At 37.8% G+C, this 26,190-nt stretch overlaps 1 long non-coding RNA gene across 2 annotated transcripts in view; it reads left to right on the top strand.

The window, feature by feature from the left end:
* Positions 1-13,514, top strand: part of LOC148351546 (uncharacterized) — a 31,343-nt gene extending 17,829 nt beyond the window's left edge. The window contains exons 2-5 of one of the 2 annotated variants that reach the window (XR_015852914.1): positions 68-158; positions 242-450; positions 8,312-8,447; positions 11,794-13,514. This is a non-coding gene — a long non-coding RNA (uncharacterized LOC148351546). Of the gene's footprint in view, positions 1-67; positions 159-241; positions 466-8,311; positions 8,448-11,793 lie in introns of both variants that reach the window. The other variant, XR_015852913.1, reaches the window with a different exon arrangement.
* The last annotated feature ends 12,676 nt before the right edge of the window (positions 13,515-26,190 follow it).

The raw sequence follows: 26,190 nt of genomic DNA, 5'->3' as shown, positions 1-26,190 counted from the left end.
GCAACCATCGGCATGTCAGACCTGAGCAATGACGAGCAAAATAGCTGTCTTTTTCTTTTTTTCCAAGAGCCGAGCTCCAGTTGGGGTGGTGCCCTCGGCGTCACGCTCCGCCAGTGCTGAAATAAAGCTCTGTTCCAGGCATTTCAACAGCGCTTAAGGTTGTCCACGCCCGTGTAATTTATGAGTGGAGAGGGTTGGCTTTTTAAGTTCAGCCAAGACCTGCAATCTTCCCATTTTACAGCTAAGAGAAAAGAAGTGGCGGGTGAGTCATGGAGGAAACTTACAACGCTCCATCAATGACCCCGTGAACGCAGCAACCTTCAGCAAGCTCAATTTTGACGTCTCGTCATTTGACCGAAAGCCATGGCATGGACAAACACCTGAACATGAGCTCTGTCTCCTGCAGGGTCATCAAGCGGCCTGAGGTCCGAGCTGTTGGATTGCTTCTCTGTGGGTGGTCACGAGGTCAAGCAGACCAATTCTAATGCTCAATGTTGCAAGCAAAGCATTTTCCTCTGTTTATGATGCTCACATAAAAACCATTATTGGAAAAGATCAACAAACACATTTTTTTATTGACCAATATTGCACCAAATGCAAAATTGCACAACCCTTACGATACCAACTGTATGTAACATCCTACATGCCGACATTTCTTGTGTAAATATCATGTAAATTATAACTACAGCCTTATCCTCCTTGTTTATAACCTTATCTTCTCTGTTCCTTTATCTTCTTGGCTTTTTACCTCACTGTGAATGTGTGAAACTGGAGTGTCATGCCCAATTTCGTTGTCACAATATGTTAACCGATTTTGTAACAATGACAATAAAGGTATATTCTATTCTATTTTATTCAATACTGCATTTTGATCCATTTTGAAATATTGTTCGGTTGGTTGGATCCCTTAGCCACTTGGGTCGTATGGGCACCATTTTTTGTGGTGTGTCTTGGGCAAGTACAGCCTGGTGGCACCCATAGCAATTTTCATTTGCATTTATTGATTTGAACTGAATTATCTTTATTCTCATTGATATCATCATTGTGAAACATTGTATGCAACACGATTGAACATGGCACTCCAGGGTAACCTTGTAAAGAAACATTTCAAAAGAAAAAAGAACAAATAGGCAAAAATATTAACAACGTAGTCCTTAGAGACTGGTCCAAGTTATAATAGTAGTGCAATGAAAACTAGTGCAAATAACATTACCAGCAGGATATAAATTTTTACAGTTCTACATTCTTGTGTAGGGTGATGAGGACCCTGGAATGAGACAGTCTCTGAGCCTATTTGTCTTTGTTTTAAGGGACCAGTGCACCTAGCAGAGGGCAACAGGTCAAATAGGTGTTGGACAGGGTGAGAAGAGTTCTTTATAATGTTAAGGGATCTGCTGTGGTATGGCAAGCCAGTAATGGCCTCCAGACTGGGTAGAGAGCAACCAATTATCTTCGGGTATGTGTTGATTAGTCTCTGTATCTTTTTCCTGTTTGCTGTCATGCTCCTACTATACCAAACCATGACGCCACATGGCAGAATGTCCACAACTAAAAATAAAAAATAACAAAAAAAGAAAACAATGCATGAAATAAGAGAGCAAAAAAAAAGAGCAAAGAAAATAAGTTAAAAGCTAAGAAAAAAGAAACACAAGAAGAAATCAAGGTAAAAAGGAAAAGAAAAACAAGAATAAAGAAGTAAAAGGCAAGGAAAAATGACTCAAAATAATCAAATATTTAAAATAGGGGAAAAAGCGAGAAAAAAGAAGGAGAAAAGAAAAACCCAAGAAATAAAAGGAGAAAACTAGAAAAAAAGAAAAATATCACTCTAATTGGTAAAATACTAACTATAACATAACATTATGCGCAAAATGAATTGATATTTTTATCTATTATCCCAGTAGATTATAATATAATTTAACTTTAACTTATTTAAAGTTTGAATTTTTTTTACACTAAGCAACTTTAGAGTGAAAAAACACAACAGAATGTCAGTTAAAATATTGACTTTTAATTGCAACAACTAAAATAATACAAGACTCAACCAATCTTTTTTTTTTAAATGTCAAACACTTTATCCCCAAAAAACACAGAATACGAACATCAACATTTTTACAGATCTGCAAAATAAAGGTAAAATATGAAACAACCTTCCCCTTTTTTATACTCAACAAATAAAGTCAACAACACAGAACCTAGTAAAAAATGCAAATTGACCAATCACAAGAGAGAAAAAGTGTCTTAAGGGAACCGGCTCTTGATTAGTGGGGAGCCGGCTCCCATCCTTCACTTCGCTTTAAGATATTGATCCCTACCGTTAATGTAAATGGAAGACGCGGGATACGGTTATTATCGCGCGAGACGGGTCCGAGCCGTAAAAAGCTTTATTGGTAACACCCAGAAACGTTAAGTTAACTCGCTCTTCCCTCACATTCAAGCATGTGTGTCAAAGGTGTTTACAGGGTGCTGACATTCACACATGGGCACAAGCTGACACGTCTGACTGAGCGGGGAGAATTCAAAATACAAACGAAAGCGCTCCATTTATTTTCTTTTTTTTGCAGGGCAAGTGGTTACAATTAAATATTGTTATTATTGTCATTGTTATTTACACAATTATTAAACGGATATTTAAAACAAAATAATTCGAGTATTTTGCAACAAATATATTCATTCATGAAATAAATGAGATTATTAATATCCCGAATATATATCGAGCAAGGAGTTCTTAGCGGTGTTAGGCCAGCTATAGGCAAGTCTCTAATCACTATACGTATTATTTATCCTGACGTATATTGTTCAGCCTGGTGTGCCATGTCTAATCTCGTTGCATAAAATGTTTCACTATAATTTTATGAATGGAATAGAATGGAATAGAATGGAATACAATAGAATAGAATGGAATAGAATGGAATAGAATGGAATAGAATGGAATAGAATAGAATAAAATATTAATGTATCGTCGTAGTAAGAAGCCCCTCTGACGGTGCAAGAACATTTAAAAGATAAACGACTACAGTTTGAAAATAAAATAAAGGGTTATAGTATAAAAATAATTAATTACATATGTATTCTTTTTGTAGGGTATGGTTTAAATTTCCTGTTTTGAATTTCAGTATGTTATTTTAAGAAAAACAATGGAATAGGAGTGGGGACTTGAAGGTACTGTGTCAGCCTACTCTCCTTGCGGTCAACACATAATTATTATTATAATTATTTTATATGTTTGTATAGTACAGCTGTTTATGTGAAAATATTGTTTTGTCTACTTTTGTTAACTTTCATTTTTGTGCCGTTGCCAAATACAAAGCCACCAACAAACAAACAAAGTAAATATTATATGTTACATGCTTCATCTGATTTTACCTAACCCAATTATGTTTGTATTAATGTTTTAAATCTTAACTACAAAAAATATTGTTTTTACGTATTGTGATATGAAATAAAATGTTATTATACTGTGATTAAATGTAATGCTCTCCCATGTTAATTATTGTTTTTTAGAGTTATCATAATTTTATTAATTGGATGCCAATAAATAATTATTCTGCCGAGAGACACATTATTATTTCATTAAAGAGAAATTGTGTGTTGTTAGATTTCAATTATAGTTGTTAATGTCGTAATACTTATTGACTAACTTTATATATTATACCCTGGAGTGCCATGTCAAATCACTTTGTAAACAATGTTCACTACACACCAAAAAAGAGTGATAATTTAATACCGATAAGGACAATACTATACAGAGGGAGTGTTAAAAGTTTACTTTGTAAGTGTTAAATTAACACTATTACCGAGTACACTTAAATAACCCAGGTTGAATTAACACTTGGACAGTAAACATTCAAATCTACCTCAGTAAACATTTGGCCCTTATATAATGAGTAAAAAAATGAACACGGGTAATTTTCCTGTGTACGTTGTTGTCAGTGGCAATTAAGAAAATACAAATTCTAATTTTAATATTACATCATGATTCAACATTTATTTTAATTAACATATATACTTTTATCAAATACTTCTTGATTATGTTTCTTCAGGTCAAGTGAAGTCATGTTTATTTGTATAGCCCTTAATCATATTTGAGGTTAATCTTTAATTGTGTCCTTTAAATGCTGACATTAAATCTGTCTACATTTTATAATACAGAAGAATTATGTGAGATATTATTCATTGGTTGAATGTGTTATTTATTGGAAAAATGACAATTAAAACGTTTTTATTTGATTCTATTCTATTCTAATTTAAATTTTTGTCATTTTTTTCTTTTTAACCCCCGTTTTTTAATTCAGTAACATAATAATCAATATGTGGATTAAAGAAAAAAAAAAAAAAATAACCGTAAGAGCCGTTTGGGACAGCAGTCGCTGGCTCTTCAGTTTTCCTCTAAAAAGAGCCGCAATTCCCATCACTAATTTACACGGGATAAAGCATAAAACGAAATGAGTAAAATGCACGTTCTACTTTTATTTATTCAGCTGAAAAACGCAGTATTTTTTAAATGAGACGGATGAGCACTCCGTGCAGATTTGGGAGTATAATTCCAGCCTTTTGGCGTATCGCTGCACCCAGACTATTTGAGTGTTTTGAGACGCGAGCTCCCCGAGGATTGATCGAAGGCCAAGGAGTCGGGGTGCATGCAAGGCCCACAAATTGTGGGCTGAAATTTATCCGGAGCTCGCGTATCCGTTAAACAGGACTCCGCTGACTCTAGTGATCCCCCACCGGCCCCGCAGGGAGAGAGAGGGAAACCGCCGCCTTGCACAATAGTGATGGAAATTCCGGTTCTTTTTGGAGAACGTGAGCATGAATGGCCTTTGTTGTCATTATACAAGTACAACTAATTTGGAGGCTTTTTCCTTTCAGTGCATGAAAAACAAATGAAAAAGGTAGAAATGTAAACAAGGATAAATAAATTTAAAAACAATATGCTAAAGCCATGATGTGTAATATGTGACCACTGGATGGCACTGAGTTGTCTGGTACGAGCACAGCATGGTGGCAGGATGCCGGACAAACATATAAATTCCTCTGTCTTTTATTTTGTTTTATAAAAGTTAACTTTGGTAGTGTAGTTCATGTATTTTTGCCAATTATTCAAATATTTCTTTTTACTGGATACATGTTTTTCGTACCACTAAGGTATTATACACTGTTTCTTTAAGTCATTCAATGCCTGATGTTTCTCTCAAATGGGAGGAGCTGGAGCAAGTCAATATTTGCCATTTTAACTCATTTTTGAAGGGCTAGAAAAAAATGTATGATTCTAGCTTTTACCATTGTTTGGTAAACCGCAGTTTAAGGTTCCTTAGTTTCTAGAAAATATTGTAATCCTTTACAGCAACTTCTGTGTAAAACAGCGTTTCGTAAAAGAATGTATTTTGAGCAGAACTTTCACTTGGGTGCTTTTTTTTTATTGCATTTGAAATACCTCTAATATCTAAACGTCTCCTACGTGGTGCCCTCAGGCTCCCGGGTGCCCTCTAAGGACTGCTGTTCTTGATCAGTGTGATTTTCTAGCAAAATGTTTTTTTAGTGGTTGACTGAGTCACCAGCTCTGTGGCCTTGGGGGTATGGCGCTCGCCCCGAGACTGGGAGGTTGTGGTTCAAGCCTTGGCCGAGTCATACCTAAGACTTAAACATTGGTACCCGTTGCCTCCCTGCTTGGCGTTCAGCATTAGGCTTTGGAATTGGGGGTTTGGTCACCTAATGACTCCCAACCTCTCAGTTGGGTTGAGCGAGCGGGCTGGGAATCCCCTCCTCTGAATCAATCTCCCAAAAAGAGTCAGAAATGACTCTAGCCAGCTCCCACTCGGGGGATATGGCTGTGGTATATACATATAATGACTGAGTGTATTTAACCTAACTTTAAATATGTATACTGGTAATAAAATAATAATAACATCAAACTAATAAGATACGTTGTTTTTTTATAAAGGCATATCAAACTGGGTACCCTCTGCGCTTATTAGTAAGAAAAAGTAGCTCTCAGTCTGAAAAAAAGGTTGGACACCCCTGATCTAAACAATACTTTCCATAAACACAAAGGCACTTTGCTTGCAAAATAACATTTTATTGCAAAAACACTGAACTTTGGGACAACATTTCACTGTCTGATGTGTAAGTTTTTATGGCGGATTGTTTTCCTGCGGATGGGCATGAAACGCCATTCCTCTCTGCCCTGACGAAGGGACTTCGTCTGTTTTTTGTTTTTTTTTTAGAAAAAAAAACCTCTGTTGTAGCATCAGTCTGTCCCTATATTTGCTTTTCACACCAAACTGCGTCACGACACCTACTAGAGGGCCGCCTACTCACTCTCAATCGCTGGACACAGGAAGCAAAACTCACAAGTGGGGGCTTCCTTGATTTGCGGACAAAGATCTAGTCAAAGCCACTCCTGCTATCTAACTAATACTGAAATCATTCCCGGAGGCTTGATACTGATGAGCTGTGACTAACCCTTTACAATAGTATTTAAAATAACACAAAATAAATCACATATTTACGTTTTTACTCTCAGGGACGATGATTCTGAAAACGTATTCATACATTATTGCACTGAATCAGTTAATGATATATCATGCATATGTGCATTTTCACAGTGAAAATTCCCTCCTAACCATTGAGATGTCCTACCAATGCCCAGTGTGCATGTGCACACATGTGCACAATGCTCATAGTGATTTCCTGGGAAATGTGAAAATTTTCGTCCTACCTATCACATTGTAAGGCGCCCGCTTTGAGACTGGGCGGTCGGTGGTTCGCGCCCCGGCCGAGTCATTCCTAAGACTTAAAAAGTGGTCGGCGGCGCCCTCTGTTGGCTGCGGCTGCATCGGCTCGCTACAACGGGTCAGGTGCAATCGACATTTTTTACCAGCTCAGTAGCCTAGATGGTAAGGCGCCCGCTTTGAGACTGGGAGGTCGGTGGTTCGCGCCCCGGCCGAGTCATTCCTAAGACTTAAAAAGTGGTCGGCGGCGCCCTCTGTTGGCTGCGGCTGCATCGGCTCGCTACAACGGGTCAGGTGCAATCGACATTTCGTTCTGTGTACATTGTTACACAGAATGACAAGACAAGGAAATTATTATTATTATTATTATTATTATTGTGTCTTTGAAAATCGATTATATATTTAGTTGAAAAGGGTTAGTACATAAAATGTTTTGTTTCATTTACTCTAATTTGACTTCTTCACTGCTTCATAATACTTTTTTTCTGATGTAGATTTTAAGCCTGGATTGTTTTTCTGTGAAAGCTTTATAGCATGGCGTTTCTTGACCAGGGTATTCATGCAGGGTATTTATGCATGCCAACCCTTGTTTTATATCATCAGTAAAATTCTGATTGAAATAATTCTGAAAATTCTGTGTTGCTGGTTTTAATTGATTATAAAGAAAACAAAATTGCTGTCAGATCAGCCTACTGTAGGACGTCTCGACAGGGTAGGAAGTTTGGGTAGAACACCAGTCTTGGCTCCCAAACGGCTCTTCTGATTGATTTTGTTGCTTTAATCTGTATGTTACCAATTATTTTGTGACATTATGTAAACAATAACTTTAAAAAGAAGTAAAATAAAGAGAGGAAAAAACAAAAAAAGACAAAAATGAACAAAACAAGAAAAAAGGAAAATAAGTTGTATTTATTTCTCCAGATATGGTTTTTTGAAAAAATGATTTGCAGATAAAAACAGAGAGGATCAGCACTTTTACTATAAATTATGTGGTCACGTTTGGCCTATTGATGTTCCTGTATAAGGCACACCCCATCCCCAATCGCTGCAAACCAATTCACTATTGGTGACACACAACCTAATATGCGTGTATAAACTGGCACCCTTATTTCAGTATTTAATTTTATAGTTGAAAATACGGCACATTTATGAGTATATTAAGTAGAGAGAATATCCGAAAATCAGTAGGGAGAAACTACATAACCTCATACTCATACTAGAGACAGCACCACCGTAACTGTATTCGGTGGTTCTTTGATGATTCATATAAACATGCCCTTCCTTTACTCATATACAGTGTTGCGTCGATGGCGGATTGAGAACTGTGTGTTGCTTTGTAATTTAAAGAAGTACCATGAACAGTTTAAAACACTATAATCCATGTTTGCTTTTAAAAAGTAGCAAAGTAATGCACTAAATTGTAGGAACAGTTATATTCCAGAATTTGATTAATAACGCGTTACAGAACTCGTTACTGAGAAAAGTAATTGGTTTCCTGGAATGCGTTGCTTTGCTAACATGTTACTTCTAATACTGCAAATAGGGGTTTGAATTTATTCGGAGAATGCGTCTCTATTAAACAGGGCTGACTGAAGTGATCCCCGACAGGCCCGGGAGAAAGAGGAAAACCGTCGAAAACACAGTCCGTTCTCTCTTGGTTCTTCTTGCACAATGTCCCCACTCACTCGTGGCTTGTGACCGGCCTACGGCATCGGTCAGGTATGTCGACTATGTTTGCAGAGCCATCCATCACACACGTACCTTCCCTTCCCGAAACAGGAACTGTTGTTTGAAGCATGCACTTGTTAAGCCTCGCCTCAGCCTTAATTTATTTCCTCATAGCCCTCGGCAGAGTTTATTTATCACCTACGTTTTGTTCTCTATTTTCTTGTCATTGTGCAGGCTCTCACTGGTTACCAAGAGTTACAGTTTGGTCTCACTAGTGACCCTTATCATTGATGAGCAGGGTTGGCAAATAAATACATGAGGAAGATTTACGGTCTCTGCGAGGCTTGTGCGTGTGTATTTTAGGTGTTCTCGAAAATGTATGGAGAACCAAGGGTTAGGTTTTACGGGTGGACTCAAGTGAAGGGAGCAGGAACTGAGGCAAGTGTTCGTTTTTGGAGGATGATGTATTGTTGTGAAGGAGGCGGGAACTGGAAACACTGGTGTTAAAAACAAATAAATAATTTATTAAAATAACCAACACCAAAGCACCAGACAAACAAGTGGTCACAAAGAAACAAAACAAGAAACAAGAAAAAAAACAACAACCTGGAATTTGAAAATGCGAAGAGTAAAGTAACAAAGAAACCGGACTAACCTGACATGAAGGTAGAAATGAAAATGACAATGACCCAACAAAGTCATTTATAAAGGGCCAGGGAGGTTTGGCACAAAAGCCAGTTAGGGCCCTCTTTTGGGGCCCTCAAGGGTGGTATACAAGATTACGCCCCTAAAAAAAGTGAAAAAAGCACGGAGGCGGCAGCAAAGGGATGGCTGAAGGTCCTTGCCCCTTGCTGCCAAAAGCACAATGCTAAAAAACAAAGCTAGAAATTTGGAGCTGACGTTATTTTACTGATCCGGCCCTCCTGAAAACATTAAGTCTGGATCTGGCCTCAGAGCCAAACTGAGTTTGACATCCCCGCTATTGATAATACACAATATCTCTTTAACTATAAACAAAACAAAGCAAAGCAAAGCAAAGCAAAGCAAAGCAAAGCAAAGCAAAGCAAAACAAAACAAGACAAGACAACAAAACTAAACTAAACTAAACTAAACTAAACTAAACTAAACTAAACTAAACTAAACTAAACTAAACTACACTAAACTCAACTCAACTCAACTCAACTCAACTAAACCAAACATAACTAAACTAAACTAAACCAATTTTGCTGCAGTTCTAAAAATAAACATACAAAAGATCATCCCATTTGCCAGTTATATTTTAAATCCAACAACCAATTAACACTACTGTTCAATTGAATTGTCATTATTGTCATCGATATCAACGTTGTAAAACAATGTGTGCAATGAGATTAGACCTGGCACTCCAGGGTAAACATGTAATAAAGACTCAAAGGAGAAAAAATAGAAAAGACTGTCAGGATAAATAGACAGAAATGTTTACAACATAGTGCTTGGAGACTGGCCTTAGTTATAATAATAACGCGATGAAAAATAATAGTGCATTTCAACAATAGTGCAGTGAAAAGAAGTGCAATAACTTTTAGCAGTAACAAAAACACACAAGCAGGTGTTTATGCTGTATCTTTCACATATTTGTGAGCTTGTTTAGGGTGGTGATGGCCCTTGGTAAAAAGCTGTATTTATACATTTTCATGCAATGTGGCCTCTCCATTTTTCTTTGTCCAGCCAGGTGTGAGTCGCAGGTATCGTTGAATGGTTAATAATTGACCGTAGGCGCTCCAAACATATTGCCTTGCGCGGCCACATCCCTGGAGCTAAATCTTTGTGGTCTCACCATCCTTTACGGATTTCATGCAGTATTGTTAACGCCGTTGCAGGATTGGTTGAGTGCAAACTTTTAATGAATAAAGGTTGGAATTCTGCGGTAAAATGAAGATAAGAACGCCTCTGACCCTTTCATGAGACTTTATCTGTGTAAATGTCCTCCTAATCTCCCCTTGAGATAAATTGGCCCCCTTTCTTTCTGAAAAGTCATGAATGCCCTCAGTATTTTTTTAAGGTCCGCCCTTTTTTCCGGGGCACCCTGTGATGAGCGTGAAATGAGACTCGGGCTCGTTGACAGTACAAAATGGAGAGCAAACTGAGATTAAAGCATGCTAATTAATTGGGGAAAATGACTTGGCTCTGTTTATGACCTCCTGCCCATCATTGCCGGGTGGTGTATTCCCAATGGAAACCTTTGAAAAACGTTCTTTTTTTAAATTTCTTGTTCAGTTTTTAATTTATCTTCCTCGTCTACCCCGTTCCTACCTGCATACCTTTATCTGTAATTAGTTAGTAAAATTGAGGATCTTGTAAGCATTTTGCAATAGCGTATTATTAGCTCATTAGATAGTAAATATACTGGAGTCAAACAAAAGGGCAGAGGGGACGATCTGGCCCAACACATCATTTTATTTGGTCCACGGCTGGTCAAAGGTTTCTCATGCACTAAGTGTATTGCAATCATTTTATTGCCCCAAAAACTATTATTGTTTTGTTGTGTATTTTGTTTTTTATTTTGTCGTCCATGTTGTTGTTATTTTGTCGTGAATTTTGTCATGTCGTGTATTTTGTAGTTTATTGTGTTATTTGTTTCGTCGTTTTTGTTGTTTATCTTGTTGTACAATTTGTCGTTTATTTTATTGTGTATTTTGTCATGTACTTTGCCGTGTATTTTTTCATTTATTTTGTAGTCTATTCTGTCATTTATTTTAACGTGAATTTTGTCGTGCAAATTGCCATGTATATTGTCACTTATTTTGTGGTGTGTTTTGTGTGTGTTTTTTGTCCAATGTTTCTTCGATTATTTTGTCGTTTATTTTTTCAATTATTTTGTAATGCATTTTGACATTTATTCCGTTGTGTGTTTGTCATTTGTCGTGTATTTAGTCTAGTTTTTTTGTCTTTCGTCATGTATTTTTTGTGTATTTTTTAATGTATGTTATCATATATATTGTCATTTAATTTATTGTGTATTTTGTTGTGTATGTTGTCATTTATTTTGTCATGTACTCAATCCTGGATTTTGTCACAACAAAATTGTATTCAAATGAGGGAACTGGCTGAGTTTTTCATCACTGATCAACCTATAGCTGAAAAGCTCAGGCAACTGGCCCATTTATTCACTTGAATAACATTTTATAATGATGAAATACACAACAACATACATGAAGAAATATATGGAAAATTCATGAGAAAATACACCACAAAATACATTTATTCCTACATCTGGCGGGAGCTGTCTTCCCTACAGATGGAGTTGAATATTCCTTAATCACAAACTTAATCAGAATGTTTTGTTTGAACAAGAAAACCATCATTGACCTCCATGTAAACGGAAATGAGTCTGACTGTTCCTCCCTGCTATCCGCAGATGTCTTTTTAGCCTCCTGCTTCCTGCCAGCGACCCGAGGACCAGGCCGAGTCGCCGCACTTGGCCGTATCTCGGCGCGACCTGTCTGCCATATGTAATATCAAAGCCCCTGTCAACGCCGAGCTCAGCGGGAACAAAAGAGAGGCCTTCATTAATGATTAACTGTTCTAAAAGCCCCGGCTTTTGTATTCCCATGGTGCCGAGGCTATCTGGCCGCCGTGTGACATGTTGGCGTTTTTTCGAGCAGATTGGGGGGAAAGCTAGTGAGCAAACACAGGTGCTTTGGAGCGGCGGCGGCCGCGCTGTCAGGGACAACCACAAACAAGAACAGCTATGCCTGGCTAAATGAACAAACCCTCCCTTTCCTCCAAACCCCCTCTCCTGTCACTGGCTAACTTGTTTGCCAGGCGGCATAGCTTCTCTCCTTGCAAGGCCAACGTCCAGCGCAACTTCTCACACCCTCCAAAGAAACAAACAAATAAAAGCGAGGACGGCCGGCCGCTCCTTTGAGGCGGTGGCATTTGCGGCAGGCCCGACTAGTGGAAGGGCAAACAAATTAACCGTTCTTGGAGTTTTCACTTTCCAAACCAAACGAGACGGCTTTTTTAAGTTCAAGTGGGGCAATTCTGATGACCCCCACTGGCCGAGTGTCATCCACTTAAATTGACCGCAACAAAATTACAAAGGTCACAAAAAGCGTTTGTTTTTTTCATACGTCCACTTGCAGTGTTGGGACTAACGTGTTACAAAAGCTACTTATTGCGAGGTCACAAGTACTGTAACACGTTATAAAGAAAATTTTGTAACATAACCGTCCTTACATGGTGGTTCACTAACCACAATGTCTTCCCTTCTCCTTCGATCTGCCAGAAACAAACACTAACAACAATAACTAAAAAGGTTGGATGTTTTTATATCTACCTATAAAATACAACTGAATACAGTTACAGTGGCATGCTCTCAGGCACTAGGTCATGTAATTTTTCCCTACTGATTTTCTGACATTCTCCCTAACATATATAAAATGACCCCTCGCTACTTGGTGCTTCGGTTATCAATGATTTCCTGCTTTGTGGGTTTGAATTAAATAGTCTTGTCATTGAAATAAACGTATTGTAAGTTGCGCTCTGAGACAGCACACAGCAAATGCTATCACAGGGGCAGGTTAAGGAGGGCTTTGTGTGTTGTGTGGAAGTGACTGTCCGTGTGCACGACTGTGATTGGCTGATGTATGCTGTCAGTCAAACAGCTGGAGCGGGCGGGTGCATAAGTCAATATGTCCACCCACCCAAAAGAAACTGCAAATGCACGGCTACAGCTGGCTTTTAGCGGCTTGTTACATTGAAAATAAATTAATTTATTAAATCTGACAGACACATGCGTTGTTGGGAGAGAGAGCAATAGCAGTGCTCCAGTTCTGGCCTACTCCTAAGTCTAGGGTACGTGACAAGCCACCCCTGGCAAGCCTGTATATTAACAATTACAGATCCATTACCCATGAAACGGATAATCTGGACCTACAACTCTCAGGAAACTTCTCGCTTTGTGATGTTTCTATTTTAATATCACGGAGACCTAGCTCAACCCAAGAATCCTCGATGCTGGTGTGCAGCTAGCCAGTCAGTCTCTACATTACTTTCATTTTAAGAAAGGCGAAACATTCTAATTTTGTTTTACTATTATATAATGACAATAAAGAACATTCATTCATTCATCAGCAATGATTTGTTCTGTGTTTTTATTTGAAGATGCAATGGTTGTTATTTTGTTATAATGGTTTAGATTATATGGTACTGATATATAATAAATAAATAAAGGTTTCTACTTTGTGGATTTTGATATTTATGGGACGCAACCCCCGCGAAAACAAGGGATTACTGTCCAGTTACAGTGGCGACGTCTCAAGGACAGAGTACGAGGTCGCATTATTTCTCCACACTGATATTCTGATATTCTTCCGACCCTATATACTCACATCTAAGTCGTTTTATAAAACAAAATACTGAAATTAGGGGGTCAGTTTGTACGTGCATACATCTATTTGGTTGTTTGTCACCTTTAGCGAAATAATAGGCCTCGCATGGGGAGTGGGCTTGTACAGAAATGACGAAAGAATTTGTAGATTTTATTTTTTTATAATACACCATGAAGAAAAAAGAAAACATCTTGGACATTAACCAGAAATGGGGAAGAAAATCTTTAAGTGGTTTGAAGATCTATGACAAAATTGATATAGAGCGTATCGGCTGTGTTTGTAAGCTCTCAAGATTGCATAAATCAAAAAATATGAAGGGTTCACTGTTTCCTCGGGTTGGTGTACACATTTTGTCTTATTTTCTTTATCAAGCGACTATTTTTAAGCAGTTTTAGGGGCTAAGCTTTAATAATTATATGTATATATATATGAATATATATGGTCATTTGTAACTAGATAGTCACTTTTAGAGCAACATGCTACTTTTGTGCAACAAAATTACTTTTTAAATGAAGTAACTAGTAACTGTAACTAATTACTTTTTTGCCCAGTAATGGGCCCAACATTGTCCACTTGAACTGAGATCACAATTAAGCGTTTTCATTGAAACAGTTCGCCCTGACTGAGCTCCTGTTCGCCTCTTTACTTTGATAAGACAATCAGATGATAGGACGGCGTTATCTTAACACGGCTTTCCGGGCGGGAGACAAATGAACAATGTGCGATAACAGGAACAAAAGCTCACCTCTTATTGGCCCCAGGGCCCTCCGCCAAGTAAACAAAAAAAACACTAGCGTGGAAAATTTATCTTTTCCCATTTTCAATTTTTCTTTCGGGTCCGTTTAAAATCATCGCCACTTTTATGTCTCACTCGGTTGTGTTTTAATTTTGTGCTATGCAATTAAAACAGCCTGTAAAGTGGTTTTATGTCTGGAAAGATGATAAAAATGTACTTGAACAAACATTTGGAATAAACCGCTAAGGAAATTAAGTTGTAAACATGAGGAAGACGGTCGTGCAATTACATCATGAGATGACAATAAATTTCTGAAACCGAATGACATTTTTTCTGTGGGCAAAGACTGATCACCGGATGAGACTTTTTAAATTTAAAAATGGAAGTGACGCAACTGAAATCAATCCTCCTTAAATTCCCAATATAAGCAGATTAATTGAATTGTAATGGGAATTTCCCATTTTAGTATAGCTTGTCATCTGGAAGGTCCGACTCTATTCACTGCATCATTATCGGGTCTGAGCTTGGCTAAAAAGACTGGATTGGGACGGAATGTTTTTGTCAAAAAATTAATCCAGTCCAATACGAAAACCAAAAATATTTCGTCCAGAAATCAATGTTCATCCTCAACCATTCAATGAGCAAATTCTTGTTTGACAAATTGTTAATTTCCCCTGAGTGGGCAGGCTTCCCTGCCTCACCACAAGAAGAACTTACTGCACCACATTTTTTTTTTTACATAACATGAGGCTCACCTAGTGGTCGCTGACTTGATTTACTGCCATATTGCATCTATGAGGAACCCCAAAAAAAGAAAGAAAATACAGCGGCATCCAGTGGTCAAATATTACACAGTGTCCCTTCAAACGTAAGGTCCATCACAAACATTTCCATTTAATAATATATTTTTCAGTTGAGGAAAAGAATCGTTAATGTATCAGTCTCGTGCAATCAAACCGGGCGCAGTATCGGATATGGATGGAGTCACACTCGTACATCTACTATTGAACTCTGCTGGTTTTATGACTACTTGTGTCAGCTGGGAGTCAAAAATACATGGAAATGGCCAAAGTCCATTGACGATTATTAATGCGGAGCAAAATACACATACCTACAGAAATACATATACACATACTGTACGCATGCAGGCACAGAGGCACAATAAAAAGAACCAATGGCCAGTGTTGGGTATGTTACTTTAAAAATGAAATCTGTTACAGTTATAAGTTATTTCTTTTAAAATGTAATTGAAGTGTAATTTTTCAATTACTTTTAAAAAGTAATATAACTTGTTACTTTGGATTACTTTTGGATTACTTTAAGGTTCAAATGGGTATTGATCCAACAGCTGTCAAAAGGTGAATAGGGTTGTCACCACTCTACTTAAGTAATAAATAATCAATTTATCAGAAAATAGTGTGTAAAGTAGCGCTAATGTAAAAAATGTAAATGAAAAGCTCTTTTCCAAAACGCTATAAATCCATTTTGACTGTTTTAAGAAAAATGACAATTATTTACCCAGACCAACATATTTTGCAAGTATTTTATTTGGATGGTAAGAAATCATTTTTGGTTCAGTCTGAACACAATCAGCAATAATTGACAAATCAAACTGCAACCGTGTTAAACGGTCAGTTTAGCCTCATTTAAGACCTTCTTAGTACACCTACTACTACCAATTCAATTTCATATTGGAGATAAACAAATTAAAATTACCTATACAATTACCGTATTTTCCGCACTATAGGGCGCACCAAGTTATAGGGCGCACCCCCAAAAAATAGTTTTTGGTCCTATATCTTCCATAGATAAGGCGCACCGGATTATAAGGCGCTACGATGGGAACGTCGACAAAACAGTCAGATACTTCAGTCAAACTTATTACCCCCTTAACATTCCGAAAGCTTGCAAAGAAGCAAATACGTGTCGTAGAAACGTGCGGATGCTGTGTCCGTACGATGTCACTCAAATGAATCGTTCCAAATATCATTCAGAAGGTTAAAGTCTTGGGATTCAAGAAATGCCAACCATTCCTTAGTTTCTATTTTCTTTTTCGCTCGCAACTTTATTGTGCATATGACAATAAACACTTGGAATTGAGTTTAATTTAAAAAAAGACCCATCACAGAAACATCGATATCACTCTGAAACAAGATACTGGGAAAATATATAGCCGACTAGCTCACCGAAGTCGTTGTGTTCAATAATGATGTGCAACCATGGTCCTCTTATATCCGTGAGTCTAGTAAATCCAGGAGAATAGAATATTTACAAATACAGAATAGTAAAACATGCTTTCTCTATGCCGTAGACAACCAACCAAACTTGCTATCCACATTCATCTTTTTCGGCCAATTGCAGGCTTTGTTTTTTCCCTTTAGCCTATGCAAGCCCGTAAATGATAAAAATGATCCGCCCCCTTTACCTCCGAATAACTTTGGCCAATTGTGATCGATTCAACAGATGATTGACACATCTTTTTCGGCCAATTGCAGGGTTTGTTTTGCCACTTTAGCCTATCCAAGCCTGTAAATGATAAAAAGGATGCGCCCCCTTTACCTCCAAATAACTCTCTCATTAACCAATAGTGATCGATTCAAATGATGATTGACACATTGGTTAGGAAATGAAACGCTGGTATATAAATCCCATCATACACCGCGGACGACTTCGCCTAAGGGGGAAAATCTAGTCGGCGGCTGTTGCATTAGTTGCAAGACTTTGCGACACACCATTGAGCCATATATAAGGTGCACTGTATTATAAGGCGCATGGTCAGCTTTTGAAAAAAATTAAGACTTCTAGGTGCGCCTTTTAGTGCGGAAAATACGGTACTATAAAAACAAGCATATCAAAGGCCTGAAAATACTATTGTTTTACCCAGTGAACGTACCATCTACTAAAACTACATAACTATTAACAATCTTACCTGAAGGTGTTTTTTCAAATTCGAGGTGAAGTCCTTCGACGCTGTCAGGATGTGAACTTTTGGCAGGCACAATTTGCACTGCACAATGATGTTCTTTCCCTTTTCTTCGTTGAAGTTTAACTTAGACTTCAGCTTCCACCCTGTAAATGCATTTTTCTCCATGCTTTTTCTTCTGCCTGCTCTGCCAGCAGAGAAGCAATCGTTGTTACTGTGATTACGTAAAAGCGCGGATGGCAAATAGTAATAATTAAAACAAAATAATGACGACGAAAAGCCCAAAACATACAAGCCACATCAATACGAAATGAAATGATCTGCATTTATATAGTGCTTTTCAAGTCAATGAAGACTTCCCAAAGCGCTTTACAATGTGCTTCACACTTACCCATTCACACACACTCACACACCAATAGCGGCCGTGCAGCCATGCAAGGCGCCAACCTGCTTATTGGGGGCATTAGGGATTCAGTGTCTTGCCCAAGGACACTTCGACATATAACACAGAAGAGCCGGGAATCAAACTTGCGATCTCTTGATCCCCAGACGAGCGCTCTACCTCCTGAGCTAATATACACTAACAAATGAATAAAAACAGTAATTCAATTAATAAAAGGGGTCAAAGACGGCGCAACCTCGCACAAATTGTATTACTGTTAAGTAACCCACATGCTCACGGAATGTAACTGCAATCTGAATACTTTGTGTTTGCCTGTGCTGTAACAGATTACAGTTATTTTTATTTTGTATCCTTTTACCAGAACGCCGTTACATGTTAACCGTTACTCCCCAACCCTGCCAATGGCACTATGATGAATTGTCTAAGATCAGATACACTAAGCTCCTTGGGGGGGAAAGAAACGAAAAATAACTATTGAGATTTTGCAATTTAAATTAATAGGTTCTAATCATAACATTCCAGTACAGGACAACTTGAAAAGTACAAATACCTTGACCTAAATCCTATTATTCTCCCGATACTGATATCAGTCATACAGTAAGTATTCAAGAATCCAAAATATATATTTTTTTTCTTTAAGTTTGTGATTTTGCATTATAGTGTGTGCTAATGTTTGAAATGAAATGAAACTTTATTGATTTCTGTAATATAAAACATTATTTTCTCATTGAAGTGTGTAGTTACCAATCCATCCATAATTTAGTTTAATGAAAGTGAAAGGGCTTGTGGCAATTCCTCAAGAATTTCCAATGAGCATGGGTGTCCTTCAAAAGGCTTAGTCTGCTGCATAGATCCAGCACTTGCGTCCAATGAGAGGATTTACAAATCCTCACTTTTAGGCTCCTTACTGTAATTCTAAAATGCAGGGAACCAACATCTCAAGAGGAATTGGAGACAACATCTTTGAAGCCTCATCATTGTGTTCGTCTGAAGTCGTCCACCGGCCCATTGTCCAGTCAAACGGGCCTCGGACCGTTGCTTGATCCAGGAAAAGTTTGCAAGGAATGAGCGAAAACATGAAAGCCCGGCCACATGTTGAAAAGAATCTTTTCATCTCGGCGGCGGTCTCAACAGGGAAATCTGAAAAGAGCAAAGTGTGCTTTAAGCGGCAATACAGCGCATTAAGTCCTTGTCTTTTGACACCAAGAGAGAAGCAATATTCTTCTCTATGGATAAGGTACTTGATGAGTAATGGGGAGGGGAGCTTTTGTTTGCTGCATGCTTCAACTAGAGACGTTTGAGATCAAGGCGGAAAGCAATTCGAACAATGGGATCTTTCAGCACAACATTCATTACATAATCAAGACCAACAGGAATCTTGAATTGGATGAACAGTATAATTGATCTTCAAACAGCTAACAAAAGTAGCCTATAAATCTGCACCTACAAATTAAAACTGGACGTTTTTAAGTGCTCCAAAAAGTGATAGATTTGATGGTACCACACACACAGTATAACCAAGTTGGCACCAAAATAAATCTTGTTTCAACTCTTCTTGAGAAAACGGCGTTGCGCAATCAAAATGACTCAAACATTTTCAAACAAGGTCTTTTAAGGTTCTACTTAAAATAATGCTACCCTTCTCGCGCAATTTCCTCTCTTGTCTTACAAAGAGTGCTAAAACCGGCACTGATAGATTCCCCGGGAGCCAACCACATTGGTCACGGGTCATCGCAGGGCCGAACCTATACCGGTGCTCTGATAAGTGAGTGGGCAGGTACTATTCCCCTATTAACCAGCCAGACTGTCGACTCGGCTGAGAATACTCATAAAACAAAGACTGTCTCCAGGTTTGACAGGCGCCTTCTTTTCGAGCTGTTCACCCATTTAAAAAAGACCAATTACAAGAAATGATACAGAAAGGTGGAGTCAACTAAGCAACGTCAATTTAAATTATTTTAATGTCATATAACGTTTACCAGAGCTACAGAAAGCATCGATAATAACCTCATAAAACTATTTAGGAATTAAACCACATTATACTTCCCAAAAATCCTTTTTATTTTTGCACAAAATCCATCCTGCTTTTTTTCCATAAGAAGATTCAAATTACTATGTTGTACAGATGAACTGTGCGTTTCAATTCTATCTAAGAGTTATTTTCTACCGCCATTGAAGCGAATGCTGAATGTCTAGCCTGCCCTGTATTATTCCTGGCATATGTTTTTGTTTCACCTAGGACTGAAAAAGTCAGTTTGACAGAAGCAGTGGAAACATATCTTTTTTCCTTCACACCTTTGTTGTGATACTTCTGTCACGCCCTCTGACGTTTCCTTACGCCTTGAAGAAGACCCTAGCTCTGCCAACTTTAAGTCTGATTGGCTAAACAGACAGCTTTATCGACACCTCCAGGTACATATTTACCCCGAAAAAGTAATGGCTACAGCGTGATTGGTTAAATGCCTTAATATGAAAGCACACATCTGGAAGGACCACACCGAGGGAAAAAAGCAATGGAAGGAAGCAGAAAGACCATTTAGAATTGTTTAATAAGTATTCAAGGATAACTTATTATTAATATCACATGACTTCAGGCCAGCAGACAAGGCCTGACAGGCCCTGATGGTCCACCACTGGCTTTATTTGTACGTCCACTTGCAGTGTTGCCAATAACACGTCACAAAGGAAGGCTTTCCTAGAAAAAATAGGTCAAGTGATCATTATATCTAAAAGTAACTAGCTACAATCCACTATATGAAAAGTCACAAAGTGCATTAATTACAACTACATGCTTGGTTGGTTATTCTTGACCCAAGTGTTTTGAGAGCGCACATGCACGTGCACTCTCCCTGACGCCTGCTAAACTGGGTGTGGCCACTCAACACAACTTCATTTTCTCCCCCAGAGCCGTGAGACAAAAGGTGATCCACTCAGGTAATGGAGCAACTCCGGTGGAAGAGTTTGGAGCCGCTGTCTTCACGCTTGAGCTGCAGTCAATGACAGACATACAAGCCAACACCTCACTTGCAACTTGCAGTTTGAAGCTATCTGCAGCAAGTTTACCGTCCTGCCGCCAGTTCCAATAAGCATCCCATTCTCTCCATTGTCTACAACCCCCCCACCAATACCTACTTTATGAATACGGAGAATCTCCCTGGTGTTCAGTGGCTTAAGTCAATATGGGCTATTGAACCTCAGAATATGAGTCAAAACATGAAAGGAGGGGATCGGCCACATTGAATAGGAGATTTTATTATACTGGTGATTTGCAGACACGGAAGTGGATAGGTTTAGGGTGTTGTCTGAGCAGGAATATGCACCAGGCTACACAAGTCTGAATAAAAAAAACAAAATACAATGTACCGCAATCATTACTAGGGTGACTATGTAGGACAAATCCTGCCATTTGTAGAGATAAATGTATAAATAAAAACCTAAAAATACACGTTATACCTCTACACATGACATACATGCAGTTTATTTGGTCATTTATGTGGTCATTTATTTATTTCCTTAATTATTATTATTTTTTTTTCCTGTAATTATTTTGATGGTTATTTTGTCATGCATTTTGTCACAACTAAATATTATTCAAATGATGAATGCACTGATTCGCCAATAGGTGAAATGCTCACCAACAATCCTCATTTCAATAACTTTTATCACGACAAAGTAGTCTACAAAAAACACGAGAAATAAATGAAAAACTACCATTTAAAATAAATGAAAGCATACACAACAAAATCCCCCCCAAAATACATGACAAAATACAAGACAAGATACCTGACAAAATACTTGACAAAAAATAAAAATAGACAATAAAATAGATGACAAAATACATGACCAAATATGCGAGAAAATATATGAGAAAATAGAAAGCAAAATGCACAACAAAATACATGAAAAAATACATAATAAAATACATGACAAAATACGATATACAGGAAAAATAAATGACAAAATATATGAAACTAAATTAAAAAATAAATTATAAAATAGACAAGAAAATGCATGGCAAAATACACGCCCAAAATACATCACCAAATAAATGAAATAATACCCGCTGAAATACATGACCAAATAGATGAAAAAGTATATGATAAAATAGACTTTTATGAGGGCAGCACGGCGGAGAAGTGGTTAGCGCGTGTGCAGGCTCAGTTATAACGTCTTGGGAACTTCCTGTGTTCAAATCCAGCCTCCCGGGTTCAAATCCAGCTACCGGGCTTCCGGTGCGGAGTTTGTATGTTCTCCCCGTGCTTGCATGGATTTCCTCCGGGCGCTCCGGTTTCCTCCCACATTCCAAACACATGCATTTCAGGTGGATTTTGCCGGTCCAAATCGTCCCTAGGTGTGAATGAGCGAGCGAGTTGTCTGTCCTTGTGTGCCCTGCGATTGGCTGGCAACCAGTTCAGGCTGTCCCCTGCCCACTGCCCGATGATTGCTGGGATGGGCTCCAGCACCCCCGCGACCCTACTGAGGATAAGCGGTGCAGCTAATGAGATGATGATGAGACTTTTATGAATAATACATGACAAAATAAAAAACTAAATACACTACAAACTACTTGACAAAATACATGACAATATAGACGAAAAATACATGACAAAGTAAATGACGGAATACGCGGAAAAATATACAATAAAAGAAATAACAAATATGACAAAAATATGTGACATGATAAATGACTAAATACACGACATTATACCCAAAAGGTACATGTCAAAATACATGCTAAAATAAATGACAGAATACATAACAAAATACACAACAAAATACATGACAATATATGAGACAAAGTACATGAGAAATAACCAATGACCAAACAAATGGCTGATAACATGTCAAAATACATGACAATATAGAAAAAAATACATGGCAGAATAAATGAGAAAATACACGACAAAATACATGACCAAGTACACGACAAAATACATGACAAAATGCATAAATATATGAATAAATTGCATTTATGTAATATATACACATATTACATGATCTGTTTATATATTCATTTATTTATATGTCATTTTTCTGTAGGTATTTATTTATTTATACATGTATTTCGACAAATGTCAGGGTTGGTCCTCTCTAGGTGGCCTTCATGCACGGATGTGCACGTTGCGTGTATGAGACAGCTGCCGCATCACGCCTCTGACATGCACGTGCACGAGCGCACGCACATACAGGTAGCAGATGGAAAAGCTCACCTGTCATATTCATAAAGCAGACAATCCCTTCCATCAGCAATGCAACGGACAAAGCAGACTAAGAAATAGAACAAAAGAACAGAGGAGGGAATGGACACGCGTGTGGTTGCGTAAAACAGGGACAGAGGAAGCTTGATTTCAAAGGAAAAGACCAAAATAGAAGCAGACGTCCCATTGAAAACATTTCTATTACTATGTTAATAACAGTGTCGCTAAACAAAATAGATTTGAAAAAAATATAAAAACAAGGATATTAATTGACCTAATTACATGGGCGTGCCCAGCCTGTTTTGCGGGGATGCTGAAGCCCCACAAATTTAGCCTAAGCACCCCGAAAAAACTGTCTTTTCCTTAATAAAGGACAAGATAGCCTTAAATATGACGTAAAAACTGGGTGTATATATTTTCGAAAGTAAGACAACAAAAATGGGAACAAAGCAACTGCCTTGAAGTGGTTCAGTCCATTTGATTCCTAGCAACCTCCTCTTCGCTCTCACTCAGCTAGTGTACTGTGGAGGCTGCGGTGTATTACGGTGAGTGTATGTTACACAGAGGTTATGTTGAACAACTATTTTACCACCCAATATCATGAATTTGTTATAATCAACAGATATTAGTCCTCATTTTAAATGTATTTAATCAAATGCAAGAATGATAAGGTCATTCTCCCAGCACTACTATGGATATTGCAGATTTTTTTCTGTTAAAAAAGCAGTTTTGTCTCTTACCCAAAGTAAATAGTGAACTGAAAATGAACCTGTGATAGTTGAAATCCAAGTAGTAGAAACCTTTATTATTTTTTTACAACTAGTACATAATTATACAATCAAATTCTTTGTAATACACATAAGCCATAGAACAAACTATTTTACACGCTCATGCATGAGTGCAGGTTTTGTATTAAGGTTTTTTTATTTGAAAAAAAGATACTTTACCTTCAAATACTAAAATGCGGTGAGACTGATTAGCCAATCGGAATGCAAAACACAATGCACAATGCAAATCTGTTCGGTAGTGAAACCTTAAAAAGTAAACTGCGTTATAGCGATGGATTACTATACTGAGAAGTTTTTAAACTCAATCACAGAAAACATGAGGTAACACAATAAACAACACGCTTAAAAAGAGAATAGGTGCGTACCAATATTATCAATCTATTTTGGGTCTACACCAACCATTTATTTGAAGGCAGCACGGCGGCTGAGTGGTTACCGCGGCCACGGCACAGTTCTGAGGAAATGCGATCAAACCTTCCTGTGTGGAGTTTGCATGTTCTCTCCGTGCTTGCGTGGTTTCCTCCTGGCACTCCGGTTTCTTCCCCCATTCCCAAAACGTGGATTTCAGGTTAATTGGCTGGTTCAAATTGTCCCTAGATATAAGCAGATATAGATATAAGTGAATAAGCAAGCGAGTTGTCTGTCTCTGTGTGTCCTGTGATTGGGTGGCAACCAGTTAAGGGTGTCCCCTGCCCACTGCCTGAAGATAGCTGGGATGGGCTCCAGCACCCCTGCAACCCTACTGAGGATAAGTGGTGCAGATAATGAATGGATGGATGGATGAAACATGCAGAAGCTGTCGATATTTGTATCGCCCGCTTAGCTCTGTTCAGGAACTAACATTTTGAATAATTTTGACAACCACTCAGCTCTTTCCAGCCTCTGCATAAGTGCCCAGCTTTAATTTGACCCTCTATTTTGATATAAAAGGGTGTTCCAAAAGTTGGGCACACTGTTGACATTGAATATTTTGGAAACTATTCAGTGTAAAAAAACACATCTGGTAAATCCAGAAAGCATGTAATCTCGATTTTTACATGGAATGTTCATAGATGTTGATCGTGAGTACCATTAGTAGCTCGACACACATCAAGCCAATTGTCAACTTCTTGTCAAACGTGTCCCTGCATTGTCATTTCTTAGAAAAGAAGGTACATTTACAATTTTTCACAAATCCCTACAAAAAGAAATCTGGGGATCTGGGTGGCCAGAGATTTTGACCATTCATCCAATCCATCCGTCTGGCAGTATGGTGTTCAAAAACTGTCTAATCCCGAGGCTCCTGTGTGGTGGCGCCCCGTCCTGTTGAAAAATTAAGTCATCCTACTCTTTCTCTCTCAAATAAGGCATTACGCAGTCCCTGGTTCAGTTTTTACAAATTTAATTGGTATCAGACCAAGATCAAATTAAGGTGGGGTAGGACAACAAAGTTCAGTTGCTGTGTGAGAGTATACCCCTCCCCCCGTGTAATGCCGAGCTATTCAGGTTGCTCCGATACGATTGACTGCAGCCAATGACAGCAGCTCCATGGGTGGTATCCTCTGTGTTTACCTTTACCTGTGGACTCGGAGAACTCAATGAACGCTCTAATGTGTCATAAGTGACAGAAATATGCAAACACTCAGGCGCTTGCTACATCCCTGGACGAGCTCCTAGGAGTGAAATAATGCCTATACTTGGTCAATATTTGCCAAAATAAACTCCTTAAATGAGTAAAAGTTGTCTTTTATGTTCCATATTAAAACATTGTTTTTGGTAAAAAGTTAAATTAATACTGATACTTAACTCTCGAGTAGTCATTGACCCAGTTTACATATTCAGATACGACTAATACTTAAGAGTCCATATATATTCATTTTTCTTATGTTTTCATATCGTTTTATTCTTGTGTTTTTCTATTATATTTTTATATTTTCTTCTTAAGATTTTTGTTAAACATATTCTTCTCTTAAAATAGGGAAAGCATGCTTAAAATTAGCCACAACACATGAGATATTAGATTAAATTATTTTAAGAAATATTTTTTATTAAAATTAATAAAATAATAATTAAATCAAAATAGTACTTACAAATTAACAACATGTTATATATATACATTGTCTATGATGTAAGACAATGTTTTTGTAATACTACAAAATAGTTTAAATACTCAAAAATAAAACGTACGCTTGAAATAACAAAAGAAACAATGTTTACGATACATTTTTATTTGTTTGTCAGTGTATATATTTCAATAAATTCGCACTGCAAAAAATATATATATTTTCTTCTTTTTGAATATTTTGCTTATTTGAAATGTGTTTTTTTCTCATTTTAATGCCAAATTCAATTTAAAACTTTGTTTTTTCCCATGGCCATCCACACCCTAAACAAG

This window comes from Urocampus carinirostris, chromosome 15 (genome assembly GCF_059441175.1).
Source record: "Urocampus carinirostris isolate Australia breed hairy pipefish chromosome 15, RoL_Ucar_1.0, whole genome shotgun sequence".
In the NCBI taxonomy this organism is placed as follows: domain Eukaryota; kingdom Metazoa; phylum Chordata; class Actinopteri; order Syngnathiformes; family Syngnathidae; genus Urocampus; species Urocampus carinirostris.
The sequence above is the reverse complement of the archived record's forward strand: the minus strand, read 5'-3'. Positions and strand labels throughout refer to the sequence as shown.